We start from the raw sequence: 15,374 nt of genomic DNA on the forward strand, positions 1-15,374 counted from the left end.
CAACTAAAGGCTAGCTTTCCCTTCATGGTGATGGTCTCTCAGCTCAGGTTGGAGAAGCCCCACTAGTCACGCCAAGAGGTGGGTTCTCTTGGCACAAGCCTTCAAGGAGAGATTCAGGGCAGAATGGCTTAGTCAGGATCAGCGGCTGCATCGACCCTCAGCGAAAGGGAAGAATCCTGTGTGGACAGCTACCAGCCTTATCCTCAGGCTTCCTCAGAGAAAGCAGGTCCCTGACAGGAGCGCTATGGCCACTGCTACATGTGGAAGCATCATGGGATACAGGAAGCAACATCAAAACAGTCTATGCTTTTAGGCCTGTTCTACAATCTACCAACAATCTGGTTTCTAGAACCAAAAGATACATACACTGATCAGAAGTCCTGCTCACTGTGGCTTCCCTGACAAGATGAGATAGCTGTGATGTGGCCTTTGGACTCATAGATAATCTCTAGTGGCTGCTAAAACCATGTTTTAGTTGCCTAGTCGAGTAATCCTGCTATAGACGACTGAGGCGCCCCAATATTGGGGATGGAGGTACCTAGCTAGGTCAAACCCCATCTCCCTCCTCAGCAAATGACTCAGCGCATGAACAGAACAGTTGGTTTTTTCTACCGAGCGCTTTCCTCTAGCCCATCTCCCAAACTGTAAATGTACTGATTTTCAAAAACTACTAAATCAATCCATAAACAATCTTTTGCTGCCCTGAAGCTGCCTGGCCCCAGCAATTCCTCTCCCAGAACATTTTCCTGCCGCTGTGTGAATGCCCGCGTCATCAGTACAGTGTACCTCAAAGCAGTAGAAGCAGTTCAGGTACTGTCCCGACCGGGGCCTCCTTTACAGGCTCCCCGAGCTTCTACCTCCATTCTACAGTGGGGAGAAGAAAAGGGAGCCTCAACATGGCCACAGGTACCAGCATGCCCCACATCCCTAAGCTCATGCTCTCCCTATTGCGGTTTTCCCTTCCCACTTAAGGGCTCCTTAACTTGAAAGGCGAGGCCAACTGTGCACGGAAGTTAAACTCTCCCAGACGAGGAAAATCCCAGAACCCCTGAGAATCACTCACTGTAGACTTGCCTTCCGGATTATTATTCTAAAGTGAGATTATATTTTTCTGTTCTTCTGCCGGCTGCAAATCCCTAAACCCACTGGAATTCACTTAAAACCAATCTGCTGCTGTGTTTTTATGGAGGAGAATAATCAGGAAAGTTCGGCCCCACTGAACAGCTGGGAGTTTTGTTGCTGAGGGTTTGGTTTGGTCTTTATTTTTCTAGCTGCTGGCCCTGCTAACAGAATTCCGTGAAGGTCACATTTAATCTTGCAGCGACAGGCTACCTAAGCATTTCTTAGGTTGGCTTCAGTGAAAATGAATGGCCCGAGCTCTGCAGACAGGCCTGGTGCTTGAGCCCAAACAATTAAAGCCAAAGGGAACAAACAGAGGCAGCTATAAAACGCACTTGATTTCCAAAGAATTTCACTGCACAGGTTAAGGGCCGGAAGTGTTTGTTAATGATGATAACAAAGGTGCAGCTAGTTTTATCCATGCAGAGAGCAGCAGCTCTTGGAAGCCCATCTCCAGTTTACCACCAAATAGATTTATATTCACAAAAAAAAAAAAAAAAAAAAAAAAAGGTGTAGCTATCACCACTGGGAATGAAATGTCAGGTTCTTTCAAGAGTCGTGGTACGAAAAAGAAAAGCTGAGCGATTTTTTCATCTTACGGCTGTTGGACCTCTTACACACAGCGACAAGGCCCCTGCTAGGTGACAAGATTCCTTGCCTATGTGCTAGATACACATACCAACAGGTTTCTAACACAAAGCCGACCTCACTCCTTCTGGGCTGGATCTCAGCTTTCTGAGCTAACCTTTGCTCTAAACTGAAAATCAACGCAGCAAATATTTATCTAGTTCTTACGGCGCATCAAGTGCCCGCGAGGAATGCAGAGAAGCACATGATCCCGGGTCTCAAGTGACACATCACGGAGATGAGAAAAATGAAATAACCAAAGCTTTTCACAACACACCCAGAGGCCCGCAAACACTCAGGTATGCACACAGCTTGAAGCCATAGGAACAGCATGTGCTGTGTGCTGTTTCTGTGGCCATTCAGAGTGCTTACTGTTTTCGGCTGAAGAAATCAAGTCAGGCTTATGATAAGAGGCCGAAAGAGAGTGATGAGGCTCTGGCTAAAGCAGAAGGCTTTACCTACTTCCTTTTAGTCCTTCTAAGCTCCGTTCTTATATTAAAATTGTCCCCAGACCCCCACATCCCGCTCTCACACACACACACACACACACACTGCACAAGCATGAGGACCAGAGTCCGATCCCCAGCACTCACATAAAAAGCCAGATCTGATGGTCCACGTTTGTAATCCCAGCACTGGGGTGGTGGGGACAGGAGGATCACTGCCAGTGACAGGCCCTGTATCAAAAAAAGGTAAACTGTCCCAGAGGAGTGACACTGATCTCGCATGTGTGTGTGTTGTGTGTGTGTGCGTGTGCATGTATCAGGAGATCACTCAGCATCACTCATGTGTCTGTGTGTGTGTGCGTGCGTGTGTGTGTATCAGGAGATCACTCAGCATCACTCGTGTGTGTGCGTGCGTGCGTGCGTGCGTGTGGGGGGGATGTGGGGGTGTGAAATACTCAGTATCACTCCTCTGGCACAGTCTGCCTTTTTTTTGATACAGGGCCTGTCACTGGCAGTGATCCTCCTGACTCCAGCACTCCAGTGTCAGGATTACAAATGTGGACCATCAGACCTGGCTTTTTATGTGGGTGCTGGGAATCAAACGCTGGTCCTCATGCTTGTGCAGGGGACACTCTCCCAACTAAGCATCTCCCCAGGCTCTCTGCATCTTCCACTCCTTACCATCAACTATGGTAGCTAGCCTCTTGTGTCTGCTGAGCCCTCAGAATTTAGTGAGGTCCAATTAAGACAAGGTGCAGGTTTAAAAAAAACACACTAGGCTTTAAAGATTTACTATTAAAAAGAAATGTAAAGTAACATTATCTTTGCACTCCTGATACTAAAGTGGTAACATTTGGGAAGTAATGCGTCAAACAAATTTTATTATTTCACCTGTTTCTTTTACTTTACTAATATAGATACTAAAACCAAGAAATAAACACATGGCTTGTGTTGTATTTGTACCGGACTGTGTGCTCCTCATTAACTTCCTCCCCCCCGAGTTTCTGGACTAAGGATTGATACACCTAACCTAAGTTTCAGCACAATCATAAAATAGGACTATATTCATAATTGGAGTGAAACTGTTCTAATATTTCATCAGATAAAGAACAGACATGTGAAGTCACCAGGGAAGGGGTAGGCTGTAAAGGAAGACCATGCTCACTAGACCTCCTCATTTGCATACACCCTGAGAAGTAGATCTGTGGTCATTTGTCTAAATGAACTGCTCTTATCTGATGGGGAAAAAAAAACCTTTTATCTCTTCAACAGGACCAAAAAATAGAGCCTAGTCCAGACCTCTTACTTAATGAGGGTCCCCAGCTGCTAAAGCTAATCCCTGTCTGTCCAGGCATTTCTACTACACAAAGGATAGGGACAGAACTTGGAGGACATCACTAGATAAGAGCCATATATCATAAAAGAAGCCTGAATCCTTTCCACTCCATTTCAAAGGAGCAAAGGTTTAGAGCTCTCTCTGTGTGTCCTTGCCTGTCTCTCTCTTCATACCTCTCTCCTTCTTCCTCCCTCTAGGGACAGTTTCTCTACAGCATGCAATGCCCCCAACACGATGCATCAGGGTCTAGGTGTGGAGACCAATACTGCACTGATCCTCTTGTTGACTTGCTTGTAAATAACGGTAATTCTTGTCTCCTTCTCCAGTGTTGTGTTTCTATGGCAGAATTGTCTCATGGGATAACATCATAGACCATTACTAGTTCTTGGCATAGCAAGGCAATGGTGCCTCCCAGCATTGGCTAGGAGCATCCCAATTCTGAGCCTGGATCTGTATAAGGAAGCAGAGTGAGATGGAGAATGGTTAAGTCAATAGTTAGCATCCTGCTCCGCAACATTCAGTTTCCTAGGTCGTCTTTCTTTCTTTAATTGTTTGTTTTTCAGAGACAAGGCTTCTCTGTGTAACACTGGCTGTCCTAGAATTCACTCTGTAGACCAGGTTGGTCTCAAACTCACAGAGATCTGCTTGCCCCTGCCTCTCGAGTGCTAAAGTTAAAGGCAAGCACCCAAACTACCTGGCCCAATTTCCTTTTTCTAATTTCACACTTGCTAGAGTTTGGTCAGTGGGAACACATGAGCACTGTCTTGAGACCGTTTCTCTAGTCATGAAAGGAACTATGGATGACTCAAATTTAAACAAACACAAAGTGTCTTGGGGGAGGGTACTTAAAGAGAGTCAACTATATCCTACTATCAAACTGTTTTCTTCCAGTATCTTTTAACATTGCATAAACAAAATTCGCACAATTTTTAAAATAAGAGCAGGGGCACAATCTAATATCCTTTTCTCCCAGCCAATACATATATGATAAATATTTCCCCTCATTAAATGCTAGCCAAAAGTATGACTTTTAAAAACTACCTACTTTCCAGATACGCCATAATTTACATGTGTTTCTCTTGTTGGCTATTCAAAAGGTTCACAAGTCTCTATACAGTGAAATCCAATTGAATAAACTACCTTACCCATAAATATTTGTTCTAACCTCCAGTCACCTCAAGGAAGTAGATTCCTAGAAGCACCATTAATGGAACAGACCATTTAACTCTTGTTACATTAAGGTTTGTTTGGCTTGAAACAAAGGCTGACTTTGTATTCAAGCTAGCCCTGAGCTCACTGTGTACCCAAGACCACCTCAACTTTGCAGCAATCCTCCTGCCTCAGCCTCCCTGATGTTAGGGAAGCAAGTATTCACCACTGTGACTGCCTGGCTAGAACATTTAACATTTTCAACACTGGGAGCATATATCACTAAGCTAAATTCCAGAAAACTCCTCTTTGTGTAAAGCTTCAGCTATATGATGCTTCACCAGGTTTCCCAACAGTGGGCGACCTGTGGTACCTACCTAGCTAAGGAGCTCACAGTTCACTCTTGACCTGAGCTGGCAGGAAGCACAATACTGTCCAGTCTCATTTCCAGCTTTCTGGCTTCCATATAAACAACTTGGGATGGGAGAAGAGTAAAACCCAATCAAAGCAGAGCAGTCTGGGAGACATAGCCTATGAGAGCTACCACAGTGTTTCTGATTTGCTGTGTTGTCTCCTATCTTCTGGGGGTGGGGACTAGATAAAGTTTAGGGGCCTTACAGTGTGAGTCTCTGTCCTTCCATCCCCAAAACTTCAACATCAATACCTCTAAGGTGACTCTGACCATGCCCAAAAGACAGTCACCTGTAAATCTATGTTCACTTGCACAGAGGCAGCGGCTGCCTGGCAGCTCCATGTCACATTCTGTCTTGCGCAGGGTTAAAGGTCTAACCCCAAAGACAACAGAGGGGGCTCCTTCAGCATTTCAACACACCCACGAGTAAGTACTAACAACCTCATGCACCTCTCCTTCCTTCACTACACAGTGTGGCTGACACTTTGCAATGAAAGGAATTTCCCGGAACTTAACTTCATGGGATATGTTTACAGTATTTAAAATGCTAAACTTGGAGCCTAAGAGATTGCTCAGTGTTTAAGAATGCTTGGTCATCTTCCAGAGAACCCAGGTTGATTCCCAGAGGTTACACAGAGGCTAGCAACCATCTGTAACTCCAGTTCCAGGGGATCTGCCACCCTGGTCTGGTCTCTACAGGCATCAGGCAAGCACACGATACACAGACATCCATGCAGACAGAACACTCATACATATGAAATAAAGATAAATCCTAACCATTCAAGTCAGCTGTGCAATTTCTACCTGCTCACTGCCTCTCCCCTCTCCTCCGCTACCAAGTACCAACTCTTCAGCTTTCTCCTCTTTCTCTCCCCCACTCTCCCCTTGTGTGCACGCACGCTCCCCAGTTCCACTCCACCACCCTACCAACACCACAGTTAGGTGTCAGGACATTCCCTTCTCACACTGCTCTTTCTTCACCTTCAGTAAATCTAGGATAAGGAGAACAGAATTAAAAATGCCTGATATTGGCTGAGATAAAGCAATCTGTATGCACCTCCCTCTCATTCACAATGTCAACCCAATAAAATGGGGAGTGAGTCAGATGTGAAGCTCACAGGGCCAAAACAGATAGATCTTCTGTCTGCAAAAGGACTTTTTTTGGGTTGTCCCTAAATCCGATAGGCATAAACTCACTAAGGACCAATTAAGTTCTTTTGGTTTACTTCCTTTTTGGTTGCCTAAAGCATGGGCATCCAATACTGTTGCTCAGGATAGCAGTAGGTTGGTAAGTACATTTGGAAATAAATTATTTTGAAAAATGGCATGGGAAGTACTTGTTGCTCAAAAATAAGTTTGTTTAATGAAAACTGGGCAGGCTTTTATCACACAAAATTCTAAATTAAGATCTCTGTTCAACTGCATTGGGTATGTTCTCAAGATTTAAAAAAAAAAAAAGTTTAGGAAGTCCCCCCAAGAGCCTCCTGTTTCTCCTATGTGTTTCCACGTGTCTCTTTGCTCAGCTCTAGTTCTTTCTGGCTCACCAGAGCTGATAAAGGGAAGTACAATCCAAAACAGAAGCAAACAAGACAGGAGAAAGAACCCACCATAACTATGACCTTCCTGCACAAGGAGGCGCCACCATATGACACTGTCTTTCTTCACTCTTTAGAATGCAAAAGTCAGCGTAGGACAACCATGATGTGAATACCATTTTTGGCAGGATCCCTAAGGTCAATATGGGCGGCACCAACACAGGGAGCCCTATTCAAAACAATATGTAAAATGTAGAAGCAAGTGGCCTTTGCTTGTTGTCTGCTTGGCATAGCCTTTGAGCCCAGGCCAAGACCGAAGACTCACCCTGGGAAGAAATCCTTGAACAGTGAGTGCTTCTGCACCTTTGCCCTGGCCACACAATTGAGGGACCTGGCACACTCTAGGGAACAAAAGGTTCATAATGATGGAGCGAAGAGATATATTATATGCTATAATGTATAATAATACTATGGATTATAGCCAAGCTCAAGTCTGAAAGATTTAGACTTGAGGACTGTAGCCAGTCTCAAATCTAAAGAATCCTGAATAGTTTTTAAATGTTCCTTTCCTTTGGTCATTTAATAATAAACAAATGTATTTCCTGGTCCCCTAAGGATTACAGAACTATCTAACCACATTTTATGGAAATTAAGGTCCCAAAAGGGGAAGTTACTAAAGAATAAATAAAAGCAATAAAAGTCATCTCCAAGTCTTGGGGTGTAACACTTGCTTAACATTCTCAAGGCTCTGGGTTCAATTCAGGGCACATACACATATGTGTGTGTGTGTGTGTGCATGCATGTGTGTGTGTTGTGTGTATGTGTCTCTGTGTGTGATCTATATTATTTTAAACAAATCAATTTATGTTTACATTCTATATGAACAGAACTTGAAATTAAGTAATCTATATACATGTACTATGCTTTTGTATGTATATAAATTGTGTGTGTGTAGTGAATTCTAGGATTCTGAGCCCATCCACCTTCCTCTAAACAAAGTTTTGTACATGACCAGTTGTCCACAAGTTGTTTGATAAGTGAATACGTTTGTTGCTACGTTTAACTAACTATTCACTTAAAGCAATGATTTGAGACTCCTGGATGCCAGCAGAACTTGAAGTTCTGAGGGAAATCGCAAGTTGGTTCCAGTACCTCATGGCTGTCACCTTAATACAGACTTGCCCAGAGTGCCAACATGCTGGGTTTCCCTATGTTTGGATAGGATTACATTTACTAGATTTGATGAGAATAGCTTTCTTGAGTTGGCCAGGATTTCTGACTGGAAGTCATAGGAGGCTAAGTGGCAAAAAGAAGTCTAGTCTCATTAATTCTTCCTAAACGAACAAAATTTGTGTCAGAGAATCTATACAAAGGTGAATCGGTAAAGAGTGAAATCAATTTAAAGGGCTCCCTGACAGCCCTTTGACTTAATTCAGAGAAAGCCCGGGGAATCTTCATGACATGGCCACAGTTGGGTGGCAGCTGCCTGGGGCATGTATCTTTCTGGGTAGTATTTTCTTTAGCATTTTCTTCTCAAATAATAGTTTCAGGTTTAAATCTGATATCGACACATAATTTGTTACAGGGTGGGGTGGGGAGGTAAAAATCAAAGCTTGATCAAACTTTCTCAGATACAATCGCTACCAGCTAACACCCCCTCAAGTTGGCCAGTTATACATTAAGCTGATATTTCTAACTAAATATTAATCCATGCAAGCCAGAGAGCAGGGCATGATTGGGACAGACAGAGGTAGAAAGTCCTGCTCATCCCCTCCCCTATTCAGGAAGGAACGTGGGATGCCATACAGATGAAAACAACTGGCCCTACTATTAATACTTTCTGCTGTTTCATAGAAATATACCTGTGTATGTGATTATATATTTACATATATTATAAATATGCACTATTGGTGTTTATTTTCACCTGTCATGTCATACTATTTTTACACACAGAGTGTTGAGCACTCGAGGAGTCGGTAAATCCGAGTGTCCCGAGGCTTTCCAAAGACAATGCAACTAAATATAGACAAGAGCTAAGCCATATCTGTCGCAGCCATCACTTAACGAGTCTGAAACAGCGGCGAAGGAAATTCAGGCCACAGCACGGTGCGACCTGTGTATTGTCTCTCCTGTAAACAGGGAAAAGATGTTGTCTCTCATGTTCAGAGCCTAACCTGCAACACATATGGACACAACTGTAAGTGTGGGTATCGAATGCTATTTAAAAAAGAGATCATGAAAGGGTCACAGTAGGTGACAGGGAAGGACAGAATGTAGGCAAAGGGGACCATGAGTCATGAACGAGGGTGTAAAGCTAATGGTTCTCTACTTTCAACCCTGCTATAGGTTTCCATTTTAGTGGGAGATAAGTGCACACAAATAGAATTAATGGTGAAGTATAAACCCCCAAGTGAAGCTCCATGACTTCAGAAAGGCCATTCTAACTGTATAAAAGCTCACAGAAATGCAGAGAGTTTGGGACTGGGCTAGTATTTGTGTGAGTTCACTATGATAAAGTAATTTAATTGATGTATAAGTAAATAAAGAAAACATTCATCCAAATCCGTTGTTCCCATACCATTTGCTCTCCATGGATACCACTTAACTTTTCTCCTAGCACGCACACACACACACACACACACACAATTTCATTTACATGGTATTTCACTGTTAAATATTTTCTTGAAATTTCACATATAATAGTTGCCCGCTATTTAATCCTCTGCCATTATTTTATAGGTCCCCAGAAGTATCGTCCTAATTGTGATTCCCCACTTTTACTTTAAATACAGGGTTTCCATCTGTACCTGAACTTGAACGCACAATCCTCCTGCTTCTGCCTCCTTAATACTGGGATTAGAAGTATGTACCAGGACACACACCTCCATATGTATATATACATATATATGTGTGTACATATAAGCTTTACATATATATATATAAATCTTAACAATAATCTAATAAAGCTTGCAAAGTTAATGAGTAACACATTTGTAGATTGCTAAAATGTACACAATGTTCTTTCCCGCACAGTATCACAATTGTTCCCCAAAGCGGCCCTGTAAGTAGAATGTATTATTACCTTTCTGAGACTAACCCCCAAAGGTAATTACTGTATTTATTTTTGGTTGTCAGCTTATGACTAGAAGGCAGCCTTTGTAGAAGCTGAGGAAGCTAGCTGTCCTCCTCGCTTCCAGATAAATTCACACAGACTACCACTGTATCGGGCAGTTCATGTCCCACAAATATTTGCCAAATGTATAAATAAGTTCTCTCTTGATTACTTTCAGCCCGTTTGGTGGAAGGCAGATAAGGGAGCTGGGATGTGATAGCCCCTGTGCGGTTGGTTCAGCAGTCTGTTTGCTCTTTTAAAAACTGAAGTGAAAAGGCTAGAAATAAAACACAGCTTTTACTAAATGAAGCTGAGAATAAAAGGGTTTGCAAGGAAATCGACGTGTATCAAATATTGAATATCGAAAGCTTTAAGTATTCCACTTCTAAATTTAAACAGCTTTCACTAGCTCTGGCATATTAAATATTTGCTTAATGAAGTATTTCAGGAGGTGGGGTAGGAGAAAAGTAAGGCCATAGTTCACAGAACCGTCAAGAATTTATGGCAATTCCTCTTTTGCCTTAATTTGCTTCCAGTTTGATTACAAACCCTCATTTTTTTTATAAAGATGATATTTTTACAGGTAAGTCAGTCTGAAATATGTGGAGTTCTTCCTAACTTTTGAAGGTCAGCAGAAAAAAAGGACAACTCATTGAGAAGGAAATATGTTTAATTTTAAGAAGCAGTAACAAATCGTTAACAGATAAGATCTCTGAGATCTTAATGCGGGACAAAAGCTGACTTCTTACACAAGCGAGGCTGTAAATGATAATCATTCACCAATTACAGTGAAATTCCGGACTTTGCCTCGTCAATCAATGGATGTACCAGAGTTAGCCCTTAAAAGAGATGCCAACTTAAGTCCTAAATATAACATTTGCCAGAATCTGCCTTAGAAAAGACAAGATTCCAAGATTGTATTGGTTTCTGTTTTTGTGACACCCCCACTCCAAGTTAAAAGAGAGAGAGTTGAGAAAAATCATGTAATTCTGAACTTGTGCGAGTGATGAAGTTAAACGGGGCGACCTCTGGGGCCCTGCCCTGACCAGGCAGTGTACATCTGTCTACCATCCAGTCATCCACCTTCTGTAAACAGTGGGCTAACAGACCCGTCCCTGCACCTGCCCTTAAGCACCAGAGAAGTACAGACTTCAAATGTTATTTGCAGTCAGTCGCTGGAAAAGAACTAATAAATGACTTCAGGCTTTGACGACAACCTCAGTGATTCCTGAAAATGCACAACAGAAAGTCTAACTATCCTCCACCCTCCGGAGCCATTCGTCAAGAGCAGCCCGGAGTCCCGGCCACACGGAGGCCAGTGGCAGAAAGCTAACCCCGGCACCACTCTGCCTCCCTGTCACAGACACAACCAAGGACAAGGAGTGCCCACACCAGAGGGAGGAGAGGAGGAGGAACATGTCCCCAAGTTTCCAACACAGGGGGTTAAGGGAGGTCTGCAAACCGGGCAGCGGACCAGTGACAACCTCGACTGCCAACCCCTAGTGTCTTATTTACAGCCGATCACCAAGGGTCTTGCCTCCACCGGTTGACCCGGGCGTCTCACCTGGTGCCCGAGCACTGTCCTGGCTCGGGGCTGAGGCTGCTGGCCTCCTTCTCTTCCCTGCTCCTAAGGGGCGAGGGGGCTGAGGGTGGCCAACGATTAAGACCCGGGGCCCAGCGGAGGCACCGGCTGCGACGACCGGGCCCTGCGCTCTCGCTGAGGCTTCCCCGGGCGACTCAGGGGCGCCGGCCCCTAAGGCCGAGTGGCGGGGACTGGCCGGGCACCGCGATTGGCCGCGGCCCGCATCGCTCGCCCAGAGAGCCGGGCCGCTGGGGCGGAGAGGAAGTGGCGGCTGCGGCTCTGCACCAACCATGTTCGGCTGGCGGGCGAATGTCACCCGGCGCCCGGAGCGGGTCGGAGGGCACGGGGCGGGCACTCGGATCTCCACCGAGCTCAGGAGACCCCCCGAGGGTTCGCCAGCCCCCAACTCCTGCCCGCGGGGGCGCCGCACGGTCCCCGGAGGCTCCCCGCCCCCACACCTCGCCCGTTCCGTAGCCAAGGCGGGTCGGGCCCAGCGCGCCAGGCCGGCCCGGGGGCGCCCGCGGGGACCCGGAGGCGCTCGCAGCTAGGCCGCGCCGGGGTAGGTGACCCCTGCGCACAGAGCCCTCCCGGGACGCGCCTCTCGGGTGCCTTGAGCACTGGGACAAGTGCAGTGACAAAGCCCCGAGGCCAGGCCAGGCGCTGGCCGGCGGGTAGGAGGACGCGACGTCCCTGGCGAGTGGCGGCGGCCCAGCCCCCGGGAAGCCGGGCGCGCCAGCCAGGCCCGCGCCCAGCCGCGCGCGGAGCCCGCCCGGCCCGAGTGGCCGCTGGCACCCGACGCCCGTCACCCGATCCGGAGCCCCGCGGGCGAGCGCATCCCGGGAGCGTCTCATGGCACCCATCAAGTTTACTGTGGCCACTGCCCGGGCATGGGTATCTGGGGACCGCGGGTGCCAGTCTATTTACACCAGAGACTGCCCGGAGAGAAGGGCTGCCGGGCACCGAGAAGAACCCCTGTTCCCTTCTTCGGACCTGGTGGCGACAGTGTCTGTAAACACACACACACACACGCAGACACACAACCCAATATTATTTTAAATGAGGCCCGACTCCAGCGGACCAGCACCCACAACGCACGACACCTGGGGCGCAGAATCACACAGAGCAGATCTGTGTCCATGGAGCCACCTCTTCGCATCTGCAAATCCAAAAGTGAAATTAAACCTCCACTAACCTCCTCCTCCCTCTCTACCTCCTCCTCCTCCTTGCAGCCTCAGCAGCCCCAGTACCAGCAGCAACAGCAGCAGACCCTGCTTCCCCTAAAATCAGATGATCCATAACTGCGCCGACTCTTCCTCCAAAAATCGGTATTAATATTTATGAACCCCGGCATTTTCCGTCTGCAAAACATCGTGTCAAAGCATCAGGACGCACATACATACAGAGCTCCTCCTGTCCCCATCAACATGCCCTCGAGAGAAAACACACGCACAGTCACAACTATTATTTGAAAAAAATGTTACCTCTCAGTGTGCTTTTTTTCACGCTACCAATACAATCCCGCAAGGTGTAAGTGTTGTTAGGGTGTGTAAAATGGAAATGAAAGCCCGTCAGTTGAATAATCGCAGGAGCAAAACTAAAAGTTACTCCCCGGCTTGCCTGAGAACAGTCCAGATCGAAAGCAAAACAAGGAGAGGAAACTGCGAGGAGCCGAGGCTGGAAATCCCCCCACCCCCGCCCTCTCCCGGCCCCGCTCCCTCCCTCGCTCCCCCTCCGCCCTCCTCCCTCCCCGCCCTTCCTCCCCAGTGTTTGTTTCAAGCTTGTGCAACCCGGAGGTGGAGGCAGAGGGAGGGCTCCAGCCGCCAGCCGGGAGGTGCGGAAGTTCGCCGCCGCTGTTCATTGGCGGGCAGCGCGGCTTTCATCATTTCTCGGAAAAGTCAATTTCATTTTCACTTCCCCACGTCGCGGCTGCGGGGGAGCAACAAGCGGCAGCGCGTGAGTGTGTGGCTCGCGCTGAGGGGCGCTCGATTTTCACCGCGGCCAGGCTGGAGTGGGGACTCCAGAAGTGGCGGGCCAGGCGCAGGCTCGGGATCTAGCCACCAGCTAGGTGACCGTAGGGAAGGAAGGAGTTACCTGACTCTGCATCCTACCTGAAGGCGGGGACCGACCAGGGGGCGCCTGGGAAGCCTGGCAACCCTTCCTGACCCGTGGGTTAAGTGTTCGGAACCTCTGTGCTCAGGCTGCACACATAAACTCATCTTGGAAAGTCGCCCGCTACAAAGGAATGTAAGGAACGAAGTCAGCTGAAAAGAGGGCATTACTTTCCTCCCGACTTTATTGCGTCTCCTACTGGTCTACTGGGGGAGGGGGGGCAGCCTGGCATTCTGTGTGAGCGCTAGGATGATTAGAAAGGCCTTCCCCTAGCAAGTGATTCCTCAAGGCTACTTCATGCCTTCACTATTAATGTTCCTTTCCTGCAAGATGAGATGGGCAAGGTTGTGCACTACTTAACTTAAAATGTCTTGCTTGTGGCTGGCCCTGGAGTGAAGGCTTAAAGGGACAGATGACTTCTAGCCAAGTCCATATTCGACCCTCTTATTAGCTGGACATCCCTGGCCGCTGTCTTCCATGCTGTACAATGGACCTAATAAAGAATTTAAGGGGGTCCGGTACTTAGGACAGGTGCAACATCTGTTGCCATTAGCTCTCCTAGGCCAGCTCCCTTGGAACCTCTTCTGTGATCATTTAACTTTAAAATATTTCGTTACATTTAGTTACACCTGTTTCTTCCCTGGGTTTACCATTTCATCAGCCTCTCGGCCTTCTCTAGCCACTAGAGAAGGTCCCATCCCAGGAGACTGTAACGACCTAGGCGTACACATCTGAAAACTAATTGTCTCCTGTTTGTCACAGAAGTGCTGGGTTCCACCGACAGGAGAAAGGAAAGTATCCATGCACTTGTGAAAGGAAAACAGCGGGATTAAGGACTCTGCCTTGTCTCAAAAATAGATTTCCCTCATGTACAAATCGTCCTTTATCCCTCCCCTAATAACACTGTACAAACCTTGTTTTCATATATGTATTACATACATCAATAACCAGGAGAGTGTACAAACTGCAAGATGGCGCCTAAGTTAAAAACCTAATAACCGCTGATCATTCTATGCTTGCCTGCTTTTTTGTGTGCATGAGCGTATGTGGTACATGTGTGTGTGTTGGTGTGTGTGCAAGTCATGCACTTGCAGAGGCCAGAGTGGCCTGTTCTGTCATCCTCTACGGTATTGCTTTAAGACAAGGTTTCTCACTGAACCTCGAACGACTGGCAGCCAGCCGCTCCAGCAAGCTTTCCCAGCCACAGCGGTGGAATTAGGTGTGCACACAGCCAGGCCTGGCTTTTCAAGTGAGAACTGGGATTTGAACTCATCTGTCCATGCTTTCGCAGCCACAGTCTTCCCCGCTGAGCCATCTAGACAGCCCCTGCTTGTTGTTTTCTTTGCTGCTGTTGTTCTGCTTGTTTTACTTGTTTGTTTGTTTGTTTGCTTGTGCATGTATTTTTCTGTTTTTAGACAGGATCTTCCTATCTAAAGAAGTCCAGGTTAGCCATAACTGTGGCCCAAGTAGTCCTGGACCTAAGATGTCCCTGCCTTAGCTCTCCAGTTTTGAAGTTCTAGGCGTGTGTGATAGGTATCTGTTTATTTTCATCTGTACCCAGACCATTGTATTCTCGTCCCTAGAAGAAGGAGAAGGGAAGAAAGGTATCCTTCTGAATTTCTGCATCATTCCAGGCTCAATTCAGCATTATTTTTATGTGCAGGCCCAAGGAGAGAAAGAAACAATGAGGTGTGATGGGGCCAATCAATGTTACCTTGCTGGTGTCCGTGACAGTAGCCGCCTCAGTGGCAAACACTCGGGGGAGCCAGACAGGACATGCCCACAAGTCTCTCTACCTGGCATCCTAATGACTTACGGCTGTGCACAGAGGCCAGTCCTGGAAGGCCCGTTGCTTGGTAAAGAAAGCATCCCAACTGTTTGCTTCTGAAGATTGTCCTCCCATCGGTGAGTCTTCACGAGATGCTCCATCAGGAACTGGCCCTGCCA

General features: G+C 46.8%; 1 protein-coding gene across 4 annotated transcripts in view; it reads right to left on the minus strand.

The window, feature by feature from the left end:
• Positions 1-12,952, minus strand: part of Irf2 (interferon regulatory factor 2) — a 105,441-nt gene extending 92,489 nt beyond the window's left edge. The window contains exon 1 of one of the 4 annotated variants that reach the window (XM_057753154.1): positions 12,800-12,952. The gene's annotated coding sequence lies outside the window, so the exon portion shown is untranslated. Of the gene's footprint in view, positions 1-11,300; positions 11,585-12,418; positions 12,448-12,510; positions 12,628-12,799 lie in introns of those variants that run through there. The other 3 variants (XM_057753156.1, XM_057753157.1, XM_057753155.1) reach the window with 3 other exon arrangements.
• Between the last annotated feature and the right edge of the window lie 2,422 nt (positions 12,953-15,374).

This window comes from Chionomys nivalis, chromosome 20, assembly GCF_950005125.1.
Source record: "Chionomys nivalis chromosome 20, mChiNiv1.1, whole genome shotgun sequence".
Taxonomy (NCBI): domain Eukaryota; kingdom Metazoa; phylum Chordata; class Mammalia; order Rodentia; family Cricetidae; genus Chionomys; species Chionomys nivalis.